A 6,180-nucleotide genomic window follows, 5' to 3' on the forward strand; every position below is an offset into this window, starting at 1 on the left:
TTCCCCCACCGACGTCCCCAGTTCCTTCCTTCCCTTTGCTTTTCTCTTAGGCACTGAGTTACAGTCCTGCTCCTGATAGAATTTCATGCACACGTTTCCTCCTGGCAGCACCCTGTCCTCCAGAGTGACCCCTTTCCTTCCCTTCACCATCGCCCTAACCTTCCCCTCCCCATCCGGCCCCTCCCCCGCCCCCACCCGAGTGGAGTTCCTGCCATGGCCAGTTCTCATACAACCTTTCCCTTTGAAAGAGGAAGCTGGATCCTTGTTGCCATGTGAGGTCCCCACCTCTCCCCTCTGCTTCCTGACCCCATTGCTTCATTCCTTTCTCCCGGACAGGAAACGGGTGCCGCACCAGTACTGCTGCTCCCCATGCACATGTTACGAAATAGGTTTTCTTTTGTTTACCTGTGTGGCACTGTTTTGATGTGCCACGCAGGTAAATACAACCATCACAAGAAGAACTCTGGGGGTGGGGTGCGGGATTTGCTCACTGCACCCCCAGAGTAGCAGGCATGCCAGGATTTTCCCTTTTCTCCTTGGTTTGCTCAGCAGGCTTTCGGCAGAAGGTTTGAGAACAGATTGAGGGCCTTTCTCCAGCTGAATCAGTTCTTTGGGTATGGGATATCCGGGTACCCAAGTATCTATGCCCAGAGCTCAGGCGGGCCAGAGGAAGCAGGGGGGTCGCATGCCAGAATGCTCCCACCAGGAGCTGATGGATACAGCCCCTAGCGAAGGTCCTTTGGCAGGAGGTTTCCTGGGGGCTATTCCCCACTGTCTCAAAGACTCGCCCCCCAGCCAGCCTGGGTCCTGGTATTGAGTCAGTCACTTTTCAATTTTTCTCCTTGCCCCACCTCACTTTCCAAAGTGGGTTAAATGAAAATAATATTACAGGGGATTTTTAAAGTCTTGAAACTAATGACAAAGTGCTCAACTGATGCCCACAGTTTGACAAATAAGGATCTGGCAGAGTTTGGCTAGCAAATGTTTAACGAAAATAAAGTCAACAGAGATGAGGACTGGTTGTATCCAAAGGCAGACTTGACGATGCCAGGGTAAGAGCTGGCCCCAGGATGGCCTCTATGTTCAGGCAAAATGGCCCCTTGGTTAAAGCCCTGCAAAAGTCGAGAGAAACACAGAGAGGAGCTGGAGCAATAGCACAGCGGGTAGGGCATTTGCCTTGTATGCGGCCGACCCGGGTTCGATTCCCAGCATCCCATATGGTCCTCTGAGTACCACCAGGAGTTATTCCTGAATGCATGAGCCAGGAGTAACCCCTGAGCATTGCCAGGTGTGACCCAAAAAAACAAAAAAAAAAAAAAAAAGAGAAACACAAAGAGCTCAGGACTGAAGGTGATTGAAACCTTGTCAACAAAAATGGGCGTATCAGAGCTAAATGGCATTGTTTTGGTGTTTGGTTCATTCTAAGATCTAAGATCTAGGCTTGATTACAAGACGAATCACAACCCTGAAACTCATTTTTAGACATTTTACATGTATTTATTTAATTTTGCTTGGGGACCACACCCAGCAGTGCTCAGGGGCGACTCCCAGCTTGATGCTCAGTGGTCATCCTGATGGTGCTTTGGGAAAGCATACAGTGTTAGGGACCAAGCCTGGGGCTTCTGCAGGCAAAATGTGTGTGCCAGCATGCTGAACAATCTTTATTTTTTAAAATTCTATTTATTTTATTTTTTTATTATAATTTTTTAAAATTGAGTCACCGTGAGAACAGTTACAGGACTTTTAGGATTGAGTCTCAGTCATACTATGCTCAAACACCCATCCCTTCACCAGTGCACATGTTCCACCACCAATAACCCCAGCATATGCCCTCTGCCACTCCCCTGCTGCCTGTGTGGCAGATGATTTTCACTTTGCTCTTTCCTTACTTTGATTACATTCAATTTTCGACAGGAAACTCACTATCATTATTTGGAGTTTTCCCCCCAACAGTCAGACCTGTCAGAATGGCATCATTGGAATGTATGTTTTCTATTGTTGGTAACAAAGAGCACATGATGTTGCACGGTCGTGAAAGCGACCGCCCAGATTTGGGATTCTGGTATTAAGTCCAGAGGTATTTCTGTCAGCAGCCGCTGCATTCCGAGATTGGTGTCTGTGGCGCTGGGATCATGGCTATTCAGGAGCAGAGTAGCCGTTCATGGGAGACCACTCGGGGTCTCATTTGGGCAGGAGGCAGGGTCGGTTCTGCCTCCCCCATCGCAAGATTCCCCATGCATCCAGTCCCATCACTGCAAACTCCTACCTCTTTGTCCAGTTGGTTCTGAACAGTGGTGGTCGCCATGCTGTCCAGGGGGGAAAAGGTCAAGGGACAGAAGCCCTTCCCCTCCTGGGGCTGCATGGAGCCGTAGCTTAGTTCAGAGTCTAGGAGTATATCTGCCAGCCGCTGCTGCATTCTGAGATTGGTATCTGTGCCTCTGGGATAATGGATGCTCAGAGGTGGCAGAGCCATTCATGAACATATATTTTGTATATCTGGAAAGGTTGGCCACACGGTTTGGAGATGTCCCAGTCCTGCATACCGGAGCCGTGTTAGTAGAAGCTCAGTGTCACTGGGGCTCCATCTGGAGAAGGAGTGCTGGCTGTACTTTCTCTGTCTGGCACCCCGGTGTTGTTGGCTCGGTCTGGGGTCCGGAGCAATCTCCAGCTTGTGGTGCTGCTGGAACGGCCCCAATTCTTTACTGCTCGTTGTGGCAAGATGGTGCACTGTTGGTTGTGGCGAGAGGGTGGGTTGAGGGCGTGACTTCGGGAGGCCGGGGCGAATTGGAAACTGGGCTGGTGCTGCCCTGCTGAACAATCTTTCTGGGCTGAAACTATAATACCATTTTTAGAAATAAAAAGCAGCATTTCAGGTTCCATATATTCTCACACTTACTTGGCTTACCATTCCCTTTTCTGAGAAAAATCTTTCAAGCTCCCTGAAAATCTCTCTTCTTTAAGAAACAAACAGAAAGTAACCCTTTCTCCAGTTGCACCCAAAGTTACTACCACCTCCTAGCACGCCCTCTCACCCCTGGAGTAAGCATCACCCCTTTTGGGAAACACTGAGTTATGAATGAAAGAAAGCTTCTTTTCACCACTGATTTCCTTTCTAAGAATAAAGGTCTCATGAAACTCACTACTTCCTATTTCAGCTTGATTTCGATGCTAGAGGCCATTTTGGGGGAATGGTTATCTATGATTGTTTGTTCGATCTTTGGGGATTTTAATGGCATGGGGAAAGTAGAAGTGGGATCCACTCACCCCGAGAACTTTGCTCTAGTTGGAGAAAAGTCATCCTGATGATGAATTGCACATTCATTTTTGTAACCAACCCCCTCCCTCCCATTATTTATTTTTTTCAGTCTGAGAGCACCTCAAGAGTTGCGAATGTCAAGACTCAACCCTTAACAACATATTAGTGATCTCTTTTAGAAGGGCTTAATGGCCCCTGGGTGAAATACAACAATCTTCACACGCTCTCCTCTAAGCAAAGTTTTTTTGGAGCATTTTTAGCGGTTTATTCATAACAAACAATATAAAATAAATTATTTTGGTGCTACTTTGGGGCAGGGGTTGGGGATCGGGATGGAAACATCCAAATATGGTGGTGGGAAGGTTTCATGATGGTGGGATTGGTGTTCAAATATTAAATGTAATCAAATATTGCGCACAACTTTATAAAACTCTAATAACGTTAAATTTTTTTTAAATGTATTGTGAATGAGACCTAGAGTTATAGTTTAGATAAGAAACATGGTAGAACACACGTGTCCAAGTACAAGTTGCTTCTTCAAGTCACCTAGCAGGTGACACAGACATTTTAAGTCAGAGTTCTAGTTCTGCTCCAGAAATGCCTGGAAAGCCTGTGGCAATCATTCTTTTGGTTGTCTTTCTATGTGACAATATTTTTTCACTCAAGACCGATTGGTTTTAGAAATGCCTAAGCAAACAAGCCGGGCAATGTGTTGGAGGCCACAGCTAACACCCAAGGTTGATGCTCTTGTCTGACTATAGTTTACTGCGTCTGCACTCATACGTCCTCTCCTTTGATTTTATAGATGTTATTCGTGTCTTGGTGTAAAACTGGCCACATGGAAACTTACCTTAAGTATCAACTGAATGTTAAAAACATGAATATGTGGGTGAAGACATGCTTTGTTTTCAAGTAGTATCGACATAGATAGTGAGGTTGAAAAATGTTTTTTTTTCCAATAGGGTTATTAATTCTTCCATGTTGTATCCCTTTATATCCCTTTATTTTTGACCAATTCTTTGTCTCTAAGGTGTTCCAAGCACAGCCTGTCTCCCATGAGCCCCAGTTACTGATAAAAGCAGGAATTGGGGTTGTGTTAAATTTTTTCATGCTGTTTAAAAGTTATTCTTTAAATAAACAGCAACTCTGTCGAACCATTGATGTAAGAAGTCTGAATGTCACTTGATTCATTTGCTATGGCTCCACGGACAAATAATTGTCATTTCAGTGGTATACATCAATGCAAATTTATTATCTTTCAGTCCTGGGGAGCAAGAGTTCAGATTTTGCTTGCCTAAAATCCAGGCGTCAGCTACCCCAAGATCCTACCGGGTTTGCTACTAGGATCCACCTCCTGGACTCCCCCACCGTCTGTGGGAAGTCTGTGTTCCTGGACCAAAGGAGGACCCCTTTCTCCTTTTCCAAGCCCACAACATGCACATTCCTCTCTCTGCCCATCCCTGCTTCCACCCTGCCGCCTTCACTCTGAACCTGATACCTTTGCCTCCCTCTTACAACGACTCTCATGATTCTGTTGGACTCCCTGGACGCTCCAGGCACTCGAAGACCCTCAATTTTATCGCACTTGCAAAGCCCCTTTCGGGATCCTAGATTTCAGAATGTAGGGCCTGGACACTGCGGGGAAAGTTCTGGACTGCTCTCTAGCCTGCACAGGGGCTCTCGGGAGAACCTTAGGCTTTTCTCTCACACCAAGCACAGGCAGGCTGTGGCCTGACAGGGGCCCAGGCTGGGTCACGTGGGTGGGAACAGGACTGAGTCCTCAGTTCAGGCAGAACAGTGAGATCTTGGGGATGGGCCCCAGGGAACAGAGTGAGACCTTGGATCCTTGTGTACGTGCCTCAGCTTTGGCAGAGAGTCAGCTCTGTCCTGTTTCCTTATGAAAAGGGAGGTTTCCTTCAGACTGTGGCAGCCTTAGAGGAGAGGAACTGTGGGGGTGCAGTTGGCTAAGAGGTACTGCTGCTGCAAGTACCCAGGGCTGACTCCTGCCTGGGTGCTTATGCGTCAGTCCTGGAGGATATCAGGGGACCATATTCGGTGCTAGGAATGTGACCAGGGTCAGCCACATGGAAGGCAAAAGCCTTAATCCCGCTGCTACCTCCCCAGCCCGTGCACTTAAGTTCTGATGTGTAACCCTGTCAGTTTTATGGCGATTAACTCACTTCCTCTTCAAGACAACTCTGTTGCTATTCCTATTTTACACACTCGGGAACTAAGATGCAAGAAAGTAAATTTGAGGGGCTGGAGAGATAGCACAGCGGGTAGGGCGTTTGCCTTGCACGCGGCCGACCCGGGTTCAAATCCCAGCATCCCATATGGTCCCCTGAGCATGGCCAGGGGTAATTCCTGAGTGCAGAGCCAGGAGTAACCCCTGTGCATTGCCAGGTGTGACCCAAAAAGCAAAAAAAAAAAAAAAAGAAAGTAAATTTGACTAGTAAGCTCTCACAGCTAATAAGATTTGAAACTGAACATCTGATTCCAGCAAACATCTTCAAACTATGTTGTAGCCTCTTGTAAGTTACAACCAGGTTCCAAACAATTCTCTTATATATTCCAATGTATACTATTTTGTATGGAAAATAATAAGATATATATATATATATAATTATATATATACATTTATGCAAATTCTATACACATACATGCTCATTTGACCCTCACATGTATACTAGACTTGGCAAAAAACCCAAAGAAGGGGATTGGAGCAATAGTACAGCAGGTAGGGTGTTTGCCTTGTACGAGGCTGACCCGGGTTCGATTCCCAGCATCCCATATGGTCCCCTGAGCACTGCCAGGAGTGATTCCTGAGCCAAGAGTAACCCTTGAGCATCGCTGGGTGTGACCCATAAACCTCCATCCCTCAAAAAAAATAAACCCAAAGAAGGACAAATGCTGGAGATTCAATT

This window comes from Sorex araneus, chromosome 2 (genome assembly GCF_027595985.1).
Source record: "Sorex araneus isolate mSorAra2 chromosome 2, mSorAra2.pri, whole genome shotgun sequence".
In the NCBI taxonomy this organism is placed as follows: Eukaryota; Metazoa; Chordata; class Mammalia; order Eulipotyphla; family Soricidae; genus Sorex; species Sorex araneus.